The sequence below is a fragment of the Microtus ochrogaster genome, linkage group LG5, assembly GCF_000317375.1.
Source record: "Microtus ochrogaster isolate Prairie Vole_2 linkage group LG5, MicOch1.0, whole genome shotgun sequence".
Taxonomy (NCBI): Eukaryota; Metazoa; Chordata; class Mammalia; order Rodentia; family Cricetidae; genus Microtus; species Microtus ochrogaster.
In genome coordinates, this window is record NC_022031.1 from 34,361,189 (window position 1) to 34,383,130 (window position 21,942).

The 21,942-nt window shown below is 38.9% G+C and overlaps 1 protein-coding gene across 2 annotated transcripts in view; it reads right to left on the reverse strand.

Moving 5' to 3' along the window:
- Lingo2 (leucine rich repeat and Ig domain containing 2) overlaps positions 1-21,045 on the reverse strand; it is a 1,024,105-nt gene extending 1,003,060 nt beyond the window's left edge. The window contains exon 1 of one of the 2 annotated variants that reach the window (XM_026786729.1): positions 20,405-21,045. The gene's annotated coding sequence lies outside the window, so the exon portion shown is untranslated. Of the gene's footprint in view, positions 1-19,580; positions 19,826-20,404 lie in introns of those variants that run through there. The other variant, XM_026786730.1, reaches the window with a different exon arrangement.
- Positions 21,046-21,942: the final 897 nt, after the last annotated feature.

A 21,942-nucleotide genomic window follows, 5' to 3' on the forward strand; every position in this document is an offset into this window, starting at 1 on the left:
ATGCTGGGATTAAAGGCGTGTGCCACAACCACTTGAGAAAAAGGCACTTTTATTTATTTATTTTCAGATCTATTTGTCTCCCAGGCTCAGCTCTTTTAAACACAGACGTGCATTGATAGTCTTTACTGCTCTTTTCCCTTCTAGTCTACATTATTAAAATGGAGACTCCTTCTATGGAAGTCATATTGGCTCAAGTCATAATGAAATAATAGAGCAAAACATCGGCTCTCTTTATACACACAGAAAAGAGTAATTTAATGATAAAATCCATTAGTGTTTTATCCAATTCCTGGGAAACAACAACATTCTGGTAATAAAACAGTTCAGAAATGTCCTCTGTGCTCTGAATGTTTTCATTATCACATAGTGTTTATTTGTCCCCATTCAGTTAAGCACCAGCACAATGTTTGTATTTTATGCTACTTTGATAGACTGAACCTTGCAAACCCTCCTCTGACACAAACCTTCTTTTCCAGGGTTGTGCATTCTCGGCCTTTTTCAGAGTATTGACACCAGAGGCATTTATGGTCTTAAATACAGTCGCGTTGTCTAACTGTAAGGTACCTTGTTACAGGTTCTGGGATAACTCAGAGAATTGTCTCTCCATGTTCTGCCACACATGTTCACTTTCTATTATTTGCCAAGAAACAGCATATTTTGTTAATTCTTATAAGGTCTCATATATGTATTTTATAGTGATTGCCACCAAACTGGAACATTCTGTCCCAGGGAGAAGAGGGAACCTCGCTAAGATCAGGAAGTGTATGAAACCCACACCAGTCAGGGCGTAAACAAATCTCACAAATTTTAAGAATTCTACATGGTTTTATTTATTTATTTATTTATTTTTATTTTATTTTATTTTATTTTTTTTTTTTTTTTTGGTTTTTCGAGACAGGGTTTCTCTGTGGCTTTGGAGCCTGTCCTGGCACTAGCTCTGTACACCAGGCTGGTCTCGAACTCACAGAGATCCGCCTGCCTCTGCCTCTCGAGTGCTGGGATTAAAGGCATGCGCCACCATCGCCCGGCTTACATGATTTTATGTACAGAAACAATTGCTGAGAAAAAGTGACTCTCCTATCAGTTAAGCTGTCTGCACATCTTGCAATGAGATCCAGGAATACAGCTTTTATGGGTCTTTACCCAAAGCACTTGCATTTGAATCTCCTATGGAAGTAATTCAATAAACATCCAGGCTCACAGGCAACACTTTGGTGCAATTACTTCATTGTTCTCTTGTTGTGTCCTATCTGGAGTGAACGGTTGTCTGTTAGCATCTCCCTCAGATGCAATAAAAATTAGGGAATTGACAAGCAAAAAACTTCTACATGATTTTAAACATTAACATAGAAAATGTATTCATTTATAAAACCCATTATTTCTTGGAGAGAAAGACATTCCAGACATTTACCACTATTATGAACATTCAACTCTTATTAGTTCAGTCTTGGAGTAAGCAAGAAAGTAATTCAGCCATGATATAATTTAAGCAAGACTTATGATAATCAAGTAGAGATGAAATACATGAATCTCAGTTTAATGAGTTTAATGAGAAATTCATATCAGCACCATTTTTTTCTGATGCTACTCCTTGCCCTCATTATTCACATTCTAACATGTTAATAACACGTACCTCTCTTTTTCTATTACTACTACTTTTATTTAGGTCCACTTATTTTCTGACTTAAGTTGCATTGATTCTCACTGAATTCAGCCTTTTTTTTTTTTTTGGACCCTCTGGATCCTACAAAGCTAATTTACATCCTTACAACCTACTTAGCACTCATCCGTCTACTGGCAAATCATCCTTACCCACACAGCCTCAACTCACACTTAATGTTGACATTCTCTCCAGTCTTCATGGTCATCTCAGAGTATTTCCAAGACTTAACATCCTCCCCTTCACTTCTTTGCCCAAATTATTGGTTTTCACATCTCAAGTCAAATACGATGAGCTTATGGTCTCCCCGTAGCTGCGTGCTGTGTGTCTGTGACACTGTAACACCTCCTGTATGTCTGTTTAGCATCAGCTTCACAGATTTGTGTTGCTGTACTTGCAACATTGAGCTGCGGTGAGGAAAAGAGCTCTTAGCTTAGTCACTCTAATTCACTCTTCCCTGCTCTCCTTGGGGCATGATTCAAGAATCTCTACTCCATGGGTTTTCAGAGGCTCGAGTACCGTTTATAGAATGTTCTGATATTTGTCCATAAACTAAGCACATCTTCATTTTAAAAAAACCTCCCTTGTAATTATAAAAAAGTTGGAAAGCTGTGGAATAATCCTTTTGTATACTATGAATATGTATTACTCTATTGACTAATATAAGCTGATTGGTTAATAGATGGGCAAAAAGTATAGTTGGGATAATCAAAGGATGCTGGAAGAAAGAAGAGTCAGAGAGTCTTCAGCAGGCACAGAGAAAGCAGGAAAGGAAAGCAGTGCTGAGAAAAGGTACCAATCCACGTGGCCAACTATAGATGAGATATATGAGTTAATTTTAGTGTAAGAGTTAGTTATTTAAATGCTGAGCTTTTCGATAAACATTTATAATCAATATAATCCTCTGTGTAGTTATTTGAGAAGTGGATGCCAATTATTTGGGAGCAAGTGGTTTGGGGAACAGAAAAATTCTGCCTACAATATATAATTTCAATAATCTTTCAAATATTTCAAGGATCTCATACAATGGAAATAGTTGTTCTGCGTGGCTAAGAAAATAGTGAAGAACATATGTCTACACATTCACTTCAGAAGAAATTTTTTCCCAAACATTTGATCCATACTTGTCTGAATCCTCACTTACAGAACTTTTGTGTTCACACAGTTGATTGTACTTAGAAATATCTGGGGTATGTAAGGATAATGACTAAGTAAGCATTTGGAAAGATATATAAGATTTATGTTGACTAAAAAGTTAACTGACCCTGTCTTATTTTTTCCTCTATTACTGAAAAAAATTAGATCCTGAAATTCTGACATCAGAAAAATATAGTTCATAAAAACTTCATGTGGTGTGACAGTTTTAAAGCTCTGTAACTGATGCTCAAAATGGTTTAAACATTGAGTTTAAACTATGTCTTCTAATTATGAAAGTAAAACAATCATCATAAAAAGTTAGAAAATATAAACAAAATTAATAGATTTGATAAAATATTCAAAATGAAAATATATAGCAGATTTGAACAAAAGAAATAAGAACCCTATTTATAGATTTATTTTTTGCAATGTTTATGTTATTATTAATGGTGATTTTATATATGTTAATCAAATTGATATTCTTATATCAAAAACCTGCCTTTAGAGTTTCTTTGAGGGAAAAAAATTAACAGCTTCATGAATATCACCCTGACAAATATTGCTAATTTATTTTGTTAAAGTTTCAACCCTTATTATACATCATGAAAAAATGTGAAACAAAATTTGTAAATATATATAAATTCATCTTAAATAACAGGTTTTGATGTGTTGACACAGTGGAATGCAAATCTATAAACATTCTTTTCTGTTTTGTGTTTTAGTTCACTTTATTCTGCTTCTCATTTCAACCCTTGAAAGTCAAAGGCCTTGAATCTTTGAGGTATTCATAACAAGTCTATTTTTATGTCCAACACTTTCTTCATAATAGAATTTAAATTTAATTCTTCCCTGCCTCAGACTTGGAAACTAATCTAAGTCAAATATGAGTAACAGTGGTATAGAAGTCAAATGACTTCCCAGCATTTTCTGTCTCACTCTTCCATGTTTTTTTTTCTGACATAGACTTTGCTATTTCAGGCATCTACAAAGCTAGAAAGACAGCAAAGAAATATAGAAGAAGCCTGCAAAGATAACACCCAGTAATTATGCACTAGCTATATTAAATATTGGCTCCATCAGAGAAAACTGTATTAACTCTACAGTCCATGCTCCCAGGTCTATTGCCAAATATCCACCTCTGTACCACTCACAATTTGGACTGTGCTACCATGGTTGCTTGTTGTTCGTGTTCCACTTCAAAGCCACCGCTGCCATTCTTCACTGCACACAACCCCTCTCTAACGCCCTCTCACCCTGGTGTCCTCTTTGATATCTAATACCTTGCATTCCCTACCAGTCAAGATTTGACCCGGTAGAAGAAGTTTAGAGGACACTCTTCGAGCTCATTTTATTAGTTCTGCTATTTCCAGCTTCAGACAGGCGTTAGCCTTTGATTCCTCCAATAGAATCATGTAATAAGTCTTATTCTTTCTAAACTCCAGGGAAAGAAACAAAATTTTCCATTGCCTACTTCTACTGCAATAAGTCTGCTCTGATCATCAGGTGACAAGGAGTTCTTTAACAGTTTTACAACGAAATTAGAAGGTTTCATGTGTTCTCTGTCATCTATTCTCAAATCTTTTCCTAGCAATTCCATAGATGCTTTGCCCATGATGATTTAGCTTCACTTCCAGCATACTGACATTGAAGCAAACTGCTCGTCAGATTCTTCAATATGACTTTCACTAATTTTTAAAATATGGGAATTTAATTTGTCACAATTTCATATCATACATAGGTTCTTGCACACCCACCTTAATCATGTTCTAAACAACTTAATGTTAATATCACACGTTAAATAATTTGAGTGGGAAAAGTTATATACTAAAGTTATATACAGAGATTATATACTAAAAATACTCTGATTCTAATAAACATGAAGTTTAAAAAACTAAAATTCATTGGCAGATAGTAAATTGCAGTTTTGCACATTTATCAGCCATATGACAAACAAGCATATAATAGCATTATAAAATGTTCCTGTCTAAATTAATTACATAATTCTACTGCTCAAATTCATCAATAATAACATATCACAGTCAGTCAAAAGAAATTGAGTCAAAAGTCTGTGTATGGAAATCTTTACTCCCATTCAGATTGTTTTGATCATGTTTGTCACAAAAAGGACTATAACAAGACTACTGTAAATATGAAAATAATATTTGAAAATTTACCATGATACATAAACACACCAGAATGCTTTGCAGTATCAACCTGCTTAAATTGCCAACACAAAATATAATATCTCTGTGTTATAGTAAGTTTTATCCATGTTATATTAACTTTAAATTTCTATAGTGGACACAAGTTGAAAGTAATAATTTATCATTATCAATATGTTCTAATGGATTATCTCTCTGATCTCCCTTCATGAAATGGAATGTTTTGTATTATTATTCATGTGTTCATTCTGAAAACTGAATCAATAATTGTTGAAGTCAAATAAATCCAATGGAAATCTATGTATAAAATGCCAGCAAGTGTGTTAGCATGAGTCGTCTGAATGATGAAAGAAGAAACACATTTTTTTTTTTTTTTTTTGGTTTTTCGAGACAGGGTTTCTCCATGGCTTTGGAGCCTGTCCTGGCACTAGCTCTGTAAGACCAGGCTGGTCTCGAACTCACAGAGATCCGCCTGCCTCTGCCTCCCAAGTGCTGGGATTAAAGGCGTGCGCCACCATCGCCCGGCGAAGAAACACATTTTTAAAGTTTCATTAATTAATCCCATTTTGCACCATGGGTAGAAATATCCCAAGTAGCCTTAAATAAGAACTGAGTGAATTTAAACCAGTTATGTATGGATCATATTGACTACAGCAATAATAATAATAATAATAATAATAATAATAATAATAATAGACTAGAACATCAAGCAAGTCATCAGAAATTTCTTTAAGAAAACTGGGATTGCAATTGTAGAAAAGCCTATTCTTAATTCATTTTATGAGCATGGTGAAACTGCACAATGGTACACATTACATTCTAATAACCCTCTGGAATACAATCTGCAACAGCCATTTACAAGACAGGTTCTGCTGAGATCTACAGCCTAGGATCAATAGGTATCAGATACCACATATTTAATGAAAGTTCTGGTTTATCTACACAGAATTTATGAAAGATGCTCAAATCTAGTTTTATAATCTAGTTCCATTTGAAGTTTAGGAGTTAAGTTATTATGGATTAGAGGGATCTGCTTATGTTATAAATCCCACCATTGTCATATTCTCACTTCAAATATAAAGCGTTAAGATCTATTCGAGCTTGAGAAACACAGCAATTAATGTCTAAGCTATGTAACAGATTTTCTTTTTCACAATCAATGCTGTAGGGAGTTCTTCAGTATTTTTAGGGATCTTTTCATGCCACCCAAAATTTTAAGGCAGTGATAAGTTGCACTTAAAAGAAAATAAGTGTAGTCTTGAAATAACAATGACAAAAGAGGATCTGGATAAGCATTCCCTAAAAGAAGCCAGATTCTGTGAACATTTCTTGAAGACCAAAGAAGGTAATAATTTTGGAAGAAAATGCTCTCTGGGAGATGATTCAACTTCCATTCAAGAAAAATGATCACAGGAATGGAGTAATGGCAACAGATGTGATAGATTTCCAGATTTACAGGAACTAGAAGACAAATGTTGTGTGAGTAGCCAAAAGAAAATACATTTCTTAGACCACAAAAAATGTAGTTAAAAGTCGTAATGAAGCCATCTGTGAAATACATGTATTTTTCTGCTCCACTGGACCATATTATGCAATAACAAGTACTTATTTAACTTCACTACTTGAAACCATGGAGACTAATTTTTTTACTTATACAACTTATATGTTTGGTTAGTATAGGTCAATTAGAGTCTCTTACTGAAATTTCATTGGCTCAAACTAAGGGATGACCATCAATGTCACTGACTACAATATCAGAATGAAAGAGAAGATTGTTGAGACCTTCCCGTGATGGCTAGTCTGTTCACAATTTATTGGTTAGAACTAGTCATGTGGCCTCACGAACACAGACTTCCAGGAAGTTTAATTACACCACATGTCCAGGAAGTATATAGCCAGACAAGTTCGATGGCATTCACATGTACTAAACTATCCTGAGAAACACAAAGGATCACTTTGAAATGAGAACTTACCAAAGACAGAGCAATAGTAGGACAGAAGTGTGTTTCAGTCAAGCCAGGCAGATTGCTGTTTTACCTTTTCTTGTTTTCTGAGGTTCTATATCAGAGAAGTTCAGTGCAGAATGTTGAATTAGGAGCGGCGGGGCTGCGTCCCCAGCACCCGGCCGCCTGCACGGCTAGCTTTATACCCGAAATAATTACACGGAAACTGTATTCTTTTAAACACTGCCTGGCCCCAATAGTTCCAACCTCTTATTGGCTAGCTCTTACATATTGATCTAACCCATTTCTATTAATCTGTGTAGCCCACAAGCTGGCTTACCAGAAATGATGTTAACCTGCATCTGCCTGGAGTAGGAGAATCATGGCGACCCACTGACTCAGCTTCTTTCTCCCAGAATTCTGTTCTTTTTACTCCACCCACCTAAGGGTTGGCCTATCAAGGGGCCTAGGCAGTTTCTTTATTCCTTAACCAATAAAATCAACAGATTGATATATGACACTCCCACATCAGCAGAAATTACGGGAGACAACTGGAGAGTACTGAGGAGACCAACCGTATTCCCTTTCCCCAAGTACATGAGACTGCAAAGTCTGGTTGTAACTAAGCTTGATGAACTTTTAGGATTTATCAGATGAATGATATATAAAAGAAAGTATACTATATGAAAACTAGCACAAATCAAGGCAAAAATTGGATTTTCTAAGTAAATAAAATATGATTGCAAAGATTTATGATGAATAAAATATGTAGCCATATCATATATCCTTGAATTAATGAGGAGGCAAAGAAATCAAATTTCTTTAAATTGGAAGCACATATGGCTGACACAGTAATCAGTTTGCCATTACCAAGTTCAAGGTTAGCCTGGACTACTTAGAAAGACTGTCTCCAGAGTCAGTTTTTAAGCACACGTATAAAAACTTAGAAATGATGAACTACAGAGAAATATAAAATCAAAGAAAAAGTAATGGAGGAAACAGTCTTTCAAAATGAATCCAAAGCAAAGCAAAACTATAGGGATCCCTTCAGAAAACTCAGGGAAATAACACAAACAGCCTGAAGATTCATGGAAGCCGTAAGGTACGTGGCTATTGCTACAATGGAAAGACAGGTTACAATCCTACTAAACTACCAAGAATTTCTCCAAGACACATACAAACAAAATTAGACATAAAAATTCTGTGAGAAACTGGTGTAAGTCAAAAACATCTTGGACAATGCTCCATCATGGCAAATGAATGGCGGAAAATTTTATTAGGCTTTTTAAGATTGCCAAATAAGAATGCTAGGCAGAGGAGTAAAACATAATTTATTTCCTACAAACTAGATTCTGGCACAGAGTGACAACCCCTTTACCATCAGGACACAGTAATGGTGATTCTCTCAAGAAGAAAGCAGCCATTAAATCAGGAACTGTCTGAGCTATGAGCTTCGATTATACTTTTACCCCTGCTAGTGAAACAGAAAGGATTTTTGAAAAAATTAGGACATTCTTGAAGATATCAATATTCTATATAGAAGTACTGATTATTATTTCAGATTGGTTGTAATTTGAAACAGGATAAATCTGGTAGTCACACAGAATCTAAGGTTTCCTTAATAATTCCCAATCTGTACAGAGACAAATGAATAAATATTACTCTCTGAATCTTTACATGGTACCCATCTAGTTTATATTGTTATTCTTGTTACATAACCAGTAAAATAAAATCTTATTGAAATTTGGAGAATTTATGTTATTTAAAGGCAAAGGAAGTATCCCAAAATAAACATTTAAGGTTTGTTTCTTTGCTGTTGCTTTTCTGTGCAAAATTTCCATTTAGTTTTACAAAGTATCACACATAATGACACTTAAGTTTTTGTTATTGATCTTTATTTATGAACCTAAAATAAGAACAAATTCTTTCATATAAGTACTAAGTATAGAATTTTACTTTATACCAATGTCCTGCCCCAAGATTAGCATCTTCACGTAGAGTACACCGGACAGGAATGTCTATGTTCCTTATTTTATATCTTAGGAAAGTAACACCTCTGGAGATTACATTAGACATGAAGTTCAGTGAATAGCAATCAGTGGCAAAGTCAGAATTTGAAATCAAATCTTTAAGTTTTATTTAATATACACAAGCTTTACCAATCAGAAAAATAATCAATGTGGTTTTATATAGAATTTAAAACTCCATCTTTTTAAAATCAAATCAATCATTGTAAAATCAAGATAGAAAGAGAAATACTTTTAACAGTAGGTTTTTTTATGATAATAAATAAAATAGAATTCTTACCTTCCTGAATCACATGCCTTAGCAGGGTATACAGGTCAATTAACACAGTTAGTAATAACAATAATACCATTAAGTATACTTATATAAGACAAACATTAAAAATAAATTTTCTGTTTGTTTGAAGCATCAATGGTTTTCTGGTGCCACTAGGCTAGTTTTCAAAGAATGAATATAAATTTCCCCTTGATATAGGAATGTCGTTTTTATATCAAGGAATATCAGAGTACAATGCCTTGGGGATATATGTAAAAATATTGAGTTGTTTTATTAACAAGTTCTACATTATTTCAATTCTGAATACTGTTCCAAATGTAAATCTTAAGTATAAATTATTAACTAAATTCATTACCACTTTACTCATAAAGCAATCAGTATAGTTGGAGTACCTATGCACTTTATTCTTTATAAAGGAGAGCTACAGGAGAGGTATATGCTTTATCCCGCTCTCCTCCAAAATGCAAATAACTTCCATAATTTTCTGCCATCTCTCCTGACAGAACATCTGGTGATCATCCATATTCTACAGCTTTAATCTGAAACCATTAATTTCTATTGAATCAAACCTCACACCTTCCCTTGAGCTGTTCATCAATCACTGAAACCTCTTTTGTTTTCAATGAGTGAACAATGCTTTTAGCTTCATTCTTCCACCGTCCATACAATCTCCAGTCAGAATGGGATTTGGGCATAAGAATGAGTGTCAGAACCAGAAGTTACAGCCTTTGTAGGACACGCATGCAGTCTGCCTCTTTGCAATATTTACTGAAACCTGAGTATTTTATACGCTACATAACCACCTGCAAATAGCAGAATTTTTATCATTTCACATTTAGTTTAATCTTATACACACTTCATTTGAGTATAATACAAAATATAACATGTCTTTATCATAGTTTCTCAGACAGCCGACATTTCTATTGCGGATTTATTCAACTTCTTATAAAGGGAATGATAAAAGCAGAACCAACCATATATGCAAATGTTTCCTTGTAACTTCAGCTCCCACAAACATCCATCACTAACAGAGAAATATGGGTTAGAATGCTCCCCAGTGATTGTAATCAACAAGTCTGAAAAGAAAGAAAGAGACAATGTACCCACTAATTTAGTTAGGGAGAATGGGTTTTACAGCAAAATTAAAATTAACTATGTAAACCATGTTTGAAATAATCTAATATGGGCCTTAATGTTTGCAGATAATATTTAAGATATATCAGACAATACTAATAAGGAATGTTTTGATGGAGTATATTCAAAGCATTAGTAATAGGACAAATAATTAAAGTTACTCTTTGAAAAGATCCAAGAGGAAGCATCCACAACCAACATGTGTACCCGTGTTTCATATTATTATTTGCATTGCTATTGCTAACCAAACAACAACAGAAAAATGTTTTTCAATAGCATGAACAAGAAATCCAATCATTCCAATCACACTAACAAGCGTAGTTTTTCTGAGGACATTGCTACTATGTAAGTATATAAAGCATTTACTGATATCCCTTTGTGGATGGAGAAATCGTACAAGGACCCATCCCAAGAACCAAAACCAATCAATGTCTATTCTTCAACTGAAGAATCAGTTTTCTCCATGGGCAAGCTCTCTGATAGGTTACCCAGGCCCAAGGGTTAGCCCTGAACACATGTTCAGAGGAGCAACACTATCTTACTTGAAGTTTCTAGTGCTGTGATGAAACACTATGATTAAAATATGGGACTGATGGAGCATGGGATCAAACCGGACTCTGTGAACATGGCAGACAATGAGTGCTGACGGAGAAGCCAAGGACAATGGCACTGGGTTTTGATCCTATTGGATGTACTGGCTTTGTGGGAGCCTAGTCTGTTTGGATGCTCACCTTCCTAGACCTGGATAGAGGGGTGAGGACCTTGGACTTCACATAGGGCAGGGAACCCTGACTGCTCTTTGGACTAGAGAGGGAGAGGGAGGGGAAGTGGGGGAATGGGGGAGGTAAATGGGAGGAGGGGAGGAGGTGAAAATTTTTAATAATAATAATAATAATAATAATAATAATAAAGAAAATCAGTTGTGGACAAAAGTATTTACTTCAGCTTATAGTGCCACATCCTAGTCAATCACTACAGGAAGTTAAAGCAGCAACACAAACAGGGCAGGAACCTGGAGGCAGAAGCTGATAGAGTAGCCCTGGAGGAAAGCAACTTGGTGACTTGCTCTTACACTTGCTCAGTCTGCCTTCTTACAGTGTCCTGCCCCACCAGTCTATATGTGGCACCAGTCTATATGTGGCACCACCCACAGGGAACTTTCCCTGTCACATCAGACATCAACTAAGAAAGTATTCCACGTGGTTGCCTACAGGGCAAATTTAGTGGGCATTTTCTCAACTGAAGTTCCATTTTTCAAAATGACAATAGCTTGTGACAAACTGAAATAAAACTAGTAGGGCACATAAATAGTAACTGATTCAGTAGGTTGTGTTTGTGTATAATATGTGTGTGTGTGTGTAACAATAATCGGTAAAGATAACTATTAAAGAGGTCATGAATTTAAGATGGCCTGGGAAACACAGGAGGAGCTGTAGGGGAAATTGAGGGATGGAAATAATGTAAAAATAATAGTCATATATAAAGTTTTCAAAGTTCCCAATTCTTCAGTCTTATTACTGAGTTTACTTGCACTGCTAAGATTATTATTAAGGGCATGGATTTAAATTATACCCCATATTAGTCCTCTCAATAAAGCCTTTCTACTGTCTGGTTTTGTGTCAACTTGACACAAGCTAGAAGAAGGAGCCTCAGTTGAGAATATCCCTCCATTATATCTAGCTGTAAGGCATTTTCTCAATTAGTGTTCAATGAGAGAAGGTCAACCCACTGTGGTTGGTACCATCCTAGCCTTGTGGTCCTGTGTTCCATAAGAAAGCAGGCTGAGCAAGCCATTGGGAACAAGCCAGTGAGCAAAATCCTCCGAGGCCTCTGTATCAGCTCTTGCCTGCAGGTTCCTGCTGTGTTTGGGTTTCTTTCATGACTTCTTCAATAATGTATAGAAATGTGGAAGTGTAAGATGAATAAAACCTTTCCTCCTCAACATGCTTTTTGGTCATGTATTAAGTCACAACAGTAGAAAGCCTAACTTAGACAACCCTCTACAAAACTTTTACAGAATACTCTTATATCATCCTACTCTTAATTACCTGGTGACACAACCTTCCATTTTTGTTTCTTGCTTATTTGTTTTATTTGGTAGAGACTTGTAGATATCAAAATGATTATCAAGCTTTAACTTATTAAATATTTAACTAGTCTTTGTAAATAACAGATACTTAGCAAGTATTTTCTTAACTTGATGGTAGTCTACTTGGTTCTTATCAACTTGTTTTCTCTATTAAACAAGATTATATGATTTAAAATGACAACAGACACTTCAAAGACACTTCATTACTGTTGTTGGGAGGGCAAACTCATACAATCAGAGTTGAGTTCCCCAAATCTAGAAATAGATTTAGCATATGATCCAGCTCTACCACTTCTGGGCATGTCCCCAAAGGTCTACAGATCCTACTACAAAGATGACTACTCAACTATGTTTAACAATACTATATTTGCAATATCCAGAAAGTGGAAACAGCCTAAATACCCAACAAAGATGGAATAGATAATAAAAGTATGGTTCATATGCACAATGAATTGTTGTTTAGCTTTAAGAAAATGAAGGTATATTACCCGTAGATAAATCAATGGAGCTAGAATTAATCAGTCATAGCAAGAGAACACAGACTCAGAAAGACACATGTTCCATGTTCTCTCCCATAATCTGATGCTAACTCTACATCTCTTGATATGTGTATTCATATTTGCATACCCAAGGGTGACAAGTTCTTCTTTCACTGTCCATTTCTAGTTTCCTAGTCAACATGCAAATACTAATAGACTGGAATATTCAAATCTAAATTAGGTGTCTATAAAAACACTCCCCAAGCCCTTGCAGAATCAGAGATAACGAGAAGAGGGGACAGAAAGAAAGAAGACCGTCAGAGGGAACAGTTGCCTGCACCAAAACCCCATTTCCCAGACATGTCAAGGACTATTCCGCATGTAGACTCATAAAGGTTGAGACCGCATGTTTGAGGCTTGCCCAATCAAGCATTCCAAAATACCAGGATGGATGGAGGAAGGTCTCATGAAGTCGCACCTCTTCTGAGGAGCTAATGACAAGTGATAGTTGCTAGAGGAAGAAGGACCAGTTTCTTTTAGGCATTTGGGACTTAACCACTTATGCTGCAGTAGATAGCTCCATACCCACGCACATACAGGTAGCACTAAAAGGACTCAGTGGGTTGAAGCAAGCAAACAAAGAGCACATGAATTTAGGAAGAAAAAGTGAGAGAGATGTGTGTGAAATTAAAGAGGGCAGAATGAGAGTAATTTGACCGAAACATATTATATGTATATTTGAAATAAACAGTGAAAAATCATATATACCTTAAATGCCAAGTAATAAAATAGACATCATGTTAATATTAACATCTTTTCAAATATTAATTAATATAAATGAAACCAACTGAGGACAAGGCTATGGTTTTGTGACTACCTACAAGTGAAATTACATAAAAGAAACTATATGTAAACCATAACCACAAGCTGAATGAGCAGGTTCTAGTCATCATTTATCTTTACAGAAACCACTATCTTTCCCCTCCCCCATATGCATGCATATGCTTGTGCCTTTGCAGGGTGAGAGAATTATATAAGAATGTGTGTCCATTTGTGACTCAAGTACAGCAAAAAATGTTAGGATGATAAAAACACCTCCTTTTTGAGCATTGGAGCCCACTGTTTTATATCTTGGCATTCCCCAAGAGGCAATCTTTGTGACTCCCAGGAAACACCAGGAGCAATACACTTTGTTCGCTTAGCTTTTTTTTTTTAATTTATTTATTTATTGAGGATTTCTGCCTCCTCCCCGCCACCGCCTCCCATTTCCCTCCCCCTCCCCCGATCAAGTCCCTCTCCCTCATCAGCTTGAAGAGCCATCAGGGTTCCCTGACCTGTGGGAAGTCCAAGAACCGCCCACCTCCATCCAGGTTTAGTAAGTTGAGCATCCAAACTACCTAGGCTCCCCCAAAGCCAGTATGTGCAGTAGGATCAAAACCCATTGCCCTTGTTCTTGAGTTCTCAGTAGACCTCATTGTCCGCTATGTTCAGCAAGTCCGGTTTTATCCCATGCTTTTTCAGACTCAGGCCAGCTGGCCTTGGTGAATTCCCGAATGGCTAAAATGAAAAACACCAGTGATAGCCTGTGCTGGAGAGGGTGTGGAGAAAGGGGTACACTCATCCATTGCTGGTGGGAATGCAAACTTGTGCAACCACTCTGGAAAGCAGTGTGGTGGTTCCTCAGGAAATTCGGGATCAACCTACCCCTGGACCCAGCAATACCACTCTTGGGAATATACCCAAGAGAGGCCCCATCATACAACAAAAGTATATGCTCAACTATGTTCATAGCAGCATTGTTCGTAATAGCCAGAACCTGGAAACAACCTAGATGCCCTTCAATAGAAGAATGGATAAAGAAAGTATGGAATATATACATATTAGAGTACTACTCAGCAGTAAAAAACAAGGACTTCTTGAAGTTTGCGTACAAATGGATGGAAATAGAAAACACTATCCTGAGTGAGGTAAGCCAGACCCAAAAAGAGGAACATGGGATGTACTCACTCATATTTGGTTTCTAGCCATAATTAAAGGACAGTGAGCTTATAATTCGCAATCCTAGAGAAGCTAAATAAGAAGGTGAATCCAAAGACAAACATATAGGCATCCCCCTGAATATTAACCTTCATCAGGCAATGAAAGGAGACAGAGACAGAGACCCAAATTGGAGCACCGGACAGAAATCTCAAGGTCCAAATCAGGAGCAGAAGGAGGGGGAGCACGAGCAAGGAACTCAGGACCACGAGGGGTACACCCACACTCTGAGACAATGGGGATGTTCTTTCTAGAATTCGCTTAGCTTTTCCTTTTGTGCCGGCTACTAGGTAGATGGCTTAGAGCTAACCATAGTTTATATTAGAATGAAACTGTATGAAAATACCAGGTCCTCTTATGCAGTGCAATTTAGAATGCACTTCACCAACTCTGTAGCGCCACATCTAGAGCCGAAACATGCCAGGAATTGTAAATGTCTATGTCTATTTCTGTGATGCTGAAATTTGGTTATTAATTTTGTGAAGATGATAACTCCCTCTTCGTGGAAAGATTGCTATTATGTTCTATTATCTGAAACTAAATGCAATTTGTTCTCTACTGTAGACCTCTAGGCTTCAATTTAGTCTTACTCACTTTATAATGAAAATAAACTCATATTGACAGTGAATCCAAAGCTGAAAAGAAGAAAATGATATCTGACATACAGTTACAGCTAATAAACAGAGCTGAGATTAATATTAATCAATGAAGGTAACTAAGAAACATAGCAAAATGTGTTGTTGAGTTTTACTCTTTGGCTCTTTGGATCCTTTGGGAGACCTGCCACCCAGCTCCCAAATAAATCACACAGAGAATATTATTCTTTCTTATAAATGACCACCTGTAGCTTTGTCTGTTTCTAGTGAGCTTTTCTTAACTTAAATTACCCCATCTGCCTTTGCCTCTGGGCTCTTTTCTTTTCTTAATTTGTAATCCTACTTTCACTCTTACTCCGCATCTAGTTGTGTGGCTGGGAGGCTGTACCCTTCTTTTCTCCTACCTTGATCTCTCTTTCTTTCTCTCTTTTTTTCCCTCTATTTATTCTCTTTGCCTGCCAGTCCTATCTATCCTTTATCCTGCCTTGCTATTGGCCACTTATCTCTTTATTAGACCAATCAGGTGTTTTAGGCAGGTAAAGTAACACAGCTTCACAGAGTTAAACAAATGCAACATTTAAAAAAATGCAGCATATCTTTGTATCATTAAAATAAATGTTCCACAGCATTAAAAAAAATGTAACGCATCTTAAAATGATACTCTACAATAAAACTCTATTCCAATTACAAATCCTAATGGTCTTCTTGATTTATCAAAGATCACATAAGTATGCCAATGAAGTTTCAAAATTTTATTCAAATCCAGAATTCATTAATATCTACTAGTTTCTTGCTAATTTTGTCACTAGACAAAAGAAATAAATAACTAACATTCCTGGTGCTGAAATCACTAAAATGAAACAGGACAAGGGGGACATCTGATTTCTTATGGCTAGGTCTACTGTAAAAACTAAGATGCTAGAAGAAGCTTGAGTTTAATGTTATAGATTAAGCTACTGAACCAACAGTCCAGAAGCTAACTACTATAAAAGTATTTATGGATATTGAATAACTTTCATAATTTTAATGGAAGAAATCACAGTTGGAACCTGTGTCATATTAAGCATACACAAAGATAAAGTTATAGGTACCACGAAGATGTGTGTATGAATATATATATTAACTTGGTTGGAATTAATGTTTCCCAAAGGTAATTTCAGAGTAATTTCAGAGCAGGGGCCCCTGCAAGAGCAATCTGCTCATGATTAACAAGGCATAGTTGGTTATTGTGAGGAAAGTCACTGGAAGCAGAAACACCAAAGGTCCACAGCAGCCCATTCGTCCCCACTATTACTCATCCTTCCTTTCCAAAGTGGTCGCTGCCCAATGAAGGAGACATCCAAGCGACTGGCACCTATGTAAAAATGGATTAAGAGCTACTAATAGTAAAATACCTCATAATGATTTTATTCTGAAGAAAATAAATTAAAGGAAGATAGAAACATTCTTAAATGAACATAAAAAAGAAACAAAAACAAAAACAAAAAAACAAAAAAAGGAAAGGAAATCACAAAGGTGAATACAATGAGAGAGGTAAGGCTGAGCCCTGAAATTTCACCTGTCTGTAGTGTTCTACTTTATCTGATTATCAAATATGGTTTACAAATTCATATGTAATACACAGTTTATGGTATGTACTGTTTTTTGTCTAACCAGTTCTTAAAGCTTGTGATGCTGAAGTAGCCTCTCAATCATTAAAGGATGTGGCTTGCTAACATATCGTCTCATCAAAATCATAAAAAGGTTAGTGTGAGGCCTTTTTTTTTTAAATGGGGGGGAGTGTTCATATAAAATCAGAAAATTGATTTTCTTTTCCATCTAACATGCTGCCTTGTGGATAAAAAGCAAGCCAGACTGGAGAATCAGTTATTGCCAAGCCTGTCTGCATATAGCGACCACTTCTCCCTGTACTGCGGGAAAACATTTCCACCTAGAGTCCTTTCCCAGAATATCTGGAGACCAAAGGAAATCCACCGTAATGACTACCAGAGCCAGATCATAATCAGTTTTTAATTGAAGCATCAAGCCAATTAATTTGTGACAACTTCCTATCAGTTCTGATTCTACATGTGAAGTTTCATAGGACCCAGGCCATTTTGGGCTCCAAAGCATCCCTGGAAGAGTTCAATATTTGGTCCTTTCTAAAACTGCCTGCACTAGGGAGAAAATATTTTAGAGATGGTGCCTCAAAACTTAATTCGAGATTGCAAAGCAGAGTCACTTGTTTGATTCAATAAAATTTTATGAAACACAAAATATTTTAGACCTCTAACATGATTTTTAATATAAAAAAGATCTGTTACCTTAAATGTGTTTCAGAAATCAACTGAACCCTAAATTTCACTTTTTTCGGTTAATTCTACAAATACATGCTGTGTATCTGTATATGCAGGTAACTATGTAGACTGGTAACAATCATTGTGTTTGTCACAGAATTTCTAAGGACAGTGTATTTTAAGAACTGGCTATTTTCCTGGGACCCTGGTAAGGTATTTAATCTTGCCTCCCCTGAAAAACAATATAGACGCTCTCTAGATGATGGTGTGTAACAGTCTGTAATATAAAGCATCAATATTTTTTCTATCCTCCATTGACATTAAAATACAGCTATTGTATGAAAAATTAACTTCCCTATATAGATTTATCAATGGGTAAATAACGGATGTCTTCCACACGAATGCTAACTAAACCATTTCATCATCAACAGTCAGTTGCTCCACTTGAGAACTTTAAGGTGAAAATACCTGGTACTATCCCAATGCATATGCTGGCTTTCAGCATCAGGAAGTGCTTCCGTTTTGTCTGCCTCACACTTCAGAGGCATTGCAAGTAATATACACTAATAAAGATGGTGAGAGCACCCATACAAAGATGTCTTTAAAAAAACGTTAACCATGGCTTCTCAGTTCTGAAAATCAGGTTTTCCTCTCATTTTCACAGTGTGTCCTGGTATATCATAACTGCTAGATCTTGGCTTTTATTTATTATTCCAAGAACATACAATGATCAAGCTATTTTTTTTCTTTCTGGAGTGTTATTTTGTTAGAGGGTTAATATCAGGAGAGGTGTAACAACCACCCTTAGTGCACTCTAAAATTGAGTTAGAGTAGAAAATGACCACATGTGAGAAGCCCCAACTCTCCACAGCACACTGGAAAATGAATCTCTAGCATTGTGGCAGACACACAGTAATCTTTTGAAGTATGCACAATATTCTAAATATCCATTTACTTTTCTGTGGGTTATATACAACAATCAAACATATCCAGTGGCCGCCATGGCCAAGTCAGTACTTAGCAGAGATATTTGTTAGTGCATTGAACATACTGGAAAATGTCAGGAGCACTGTGAAATGTGGAAAGCCTTGCTTCATCAAATAATCTGAACTCAAAGCTATTTCCCAACCCCCCTCCCCCCCACACACACACCTCCCCAGGAGCCTCAACTTCACCCTCGTTCTGCCCCATGATATTCTGGCCATGACTTCCTACTCATCTTTTCTTCCGGTCTCCAAGTCATTCAGCAGCTCTGCTCTGTTCTCAGAGTCAGTCCCTAGGGCAAGGAGCTCAGTAAAATGCTGAATGGGGCGACTCCACCAGCAGGTGAAGAGGAAGGGGGAGGAAAGGCAGAGGGTGTGGTTCTCTCTTTTGTCACCACACCCCATCCCTTGAGTCCTGCACTCAGGGTCCACTGCGGCTCAGAGGGGACCTAGCAGATCGCCTTGCTGAGCTCCTAGCAGTGAGTGACAGAAAGCTATCCTGCACACACCATCACCACCAACAACAAAAAAAATTAAGAAAAAAAATTATTAAAAATAAACACAACCAAAACTTGCCCTTAAAGGAAGCAATTGTCCAGAGTAGCAGGGGAAACAGGAATTAGTTCGAAGGCACAGACCCCAGAACGTCAGAGAGAAGAAGGAAAGGAACAGCAGACAGGGACCTCACAGATTACCCCCATCCTTCCCTGGGTGCCAACTGAATACCAGCCCAGAGAATTTCCCTAGACCAGGAGTAGGGTTGGAAGTAGAGATAGGCTTTACCTCCTGGGCTGCCCTCAGAGCGCTGACTATTGTTGCCTCCCCGAAGTGGCTCTGGATCCCAGCACAGCTTTCTAGAGCACAGCCTGGATTCCGGCTCGGGTCCCGGCGACGGGGCGTCAAGCTAGCAGGAGCACGGAGACTCGGGCTCAAGTCCACCGACCCGTCCAAGTTGGACCCCCCCTCTGCAGCGCCGCCTCGGCCACCCGGCGGGCACGCTATCTGCTCGAGCTGCCCCTCTGTCGCCCGGCGCCCCCACACCCACCCGCTCTGCCGAGCCCGCTGGGAGCCTCTAGCGGAGGCCAAGCGAAACGCAGCCGACCCGCTGCGCCCGGGCTCCGACGCCGGCTGCAGGGAGCGGACTCGGTGGCCGCGTGGACTCCCAGATCCCCGCATCCCGCCCGCCTACTCCAGCCTCGCCAGCCACCCAATCTACTTCCTGACCAGGGCCTACAGCTCCCTATCGCAAAGAGGGAATGGGTGTACGGGGCTAAGGAAAAACCTCTCCAGAATAGAAAATAAAAGCAAAACAGGGGCCAAGCCCAGATGTAAATCAACCTGGTCAGAGGAACCAGCCCCAGATGCAATTCCCAATAGGTATCCAGAAGTGTGAGGACAGGACACTCCCTTATGCCGCCTGGATCTCAACCATCTGCACTGGCTGGTCCTCCACTTGCCTGCCCGGAGCCATTCGCGCGGGTTGTGCAGCTGCGTGGCAACAGCCAGGGGGTTCCGCGTAACTTGCCTTAACCCCCACCGTACCCCCCCCAAATGTATTTTAAGTTATTCTCTCTGGAGATTCAAGTAGCGGGTTTGTCGTCTCTTACCTTGAGATGCTGTTGGTGTCCCTTCGTGTCCTTAAAATCCAAAGCCAAGGAGGATGAAGCTTACTGGAGTCCGGGGTCTCCTTCCAGGCGCCCCCCCGTCTGAGCTCTCTCGGCGTTTTCTTTCACAGGGGCCAGGGAGGAAATGTTGGATCCTAAAGCCCTGGCAGTCAAGGCATCTCTGGTTTAACCCTCATGCCTGTTGTGACGGAGACAGGGACAACCTCGGTGGCAGTGGAAACCTCCCCTGTTCCTGCTCAGGCAACTTGGCTGCAGATCCAGTTTTCTTCTGTGACCCCACAAATGCGTTGGGCAGCCAAGCTGTGTATTCTGTCAAGAGCCTAGGCTTCTTCTGACTCTCTCCACTGCACCCCTCCCCCTGCTCCCGCCAAGTAGGAAAACCTGCGCTCGGGCGGGTTCTGTGCGGAGCAGGCAGTAGAGCCACGCCGAGGATCGCCCTCCACCGCGGCGTCTTGGCTCCAGCCGCTGCGCCCAGGCGTCTCTGCCAAGGAAACTTTGAGTGGAGGTCGTAATGGGTTAGGGGCGGATGATGGGAAGACCGGTGAGGAGGCTGAATAGCTGGAAAGGAGGGACACCGGGCGGGCGGCGGGCTGCTGGGTCCCGGCGGCCACACTCAGCGCGCGGACTGCGCGCACACACGCCCGGCTCACACGCACCGCTCACACGCACACCCCCGCGCGCGCGCCCCAACACGCACGCCCAGCTTCACGATCGCGGCCACAGGCCACAGGCGAAAACTAGAGGCGAGCCCGCACCAGGGGTTACCAGAATGAGAAGCATGGTGACATCGTACCTCCTTTCCAGTTAACCGAGGCCTCAAGTCTATTTTACCTTCTCCTGTCTCCCCGCCCGGTCTCATACCTCCACTCCTAGCTCTTCCCGGTGGTCAGCTCTTCTCCAGGAACCCTGAACCCGGAGATGGCAGGACTTCAGATCCTCTAACCATCTCCACCCTTCAGGGTAACCAACGCCCCATCTTCAGTGGAGAACTGAAATTCCCGCAGCACCTCACCAAGCAAGGGGCTCCCAGACATCCTTTGAATGGAAGAATTTTGACACCATATCCTGGACAGAATCTCCTCGCGACATTCCCTCGTTCCCATTCCATAACTTTGTCTCAAAGAGCTACCGAAGTTCACCTAGATGGTTTTGCAAAGAATTGACCAGAGACTTGAGTTGGCCAGCTTTTGGATCAGGACTAATTTCGGGTTCTATACTTTTATTTCAAAACTGGATGGTAGTGAGCCAAAGAGTCAGCTGTAGAAAGAGGAGAGACTAGAAGCCTGGAGGGAGATCCAGAGCATTTCATTTCCCTTTCCAGTATTTTGGCAGAAATAGTGGTGTAGTTCTCCTTGTAATTCCTGTGGCAACTGACGCTGCGCTCAAGGCAGGGATCCCCTTCTACTGCGCAGCTGGGCGCGCTAAGCCAGATCATCTTTTCTCTTTGAAGCAGTCAGAGATCCGCGACAAAAACCTACTAGGAATCCATGCTCTGGAATTTGTCTTACCTGGACTGTTGA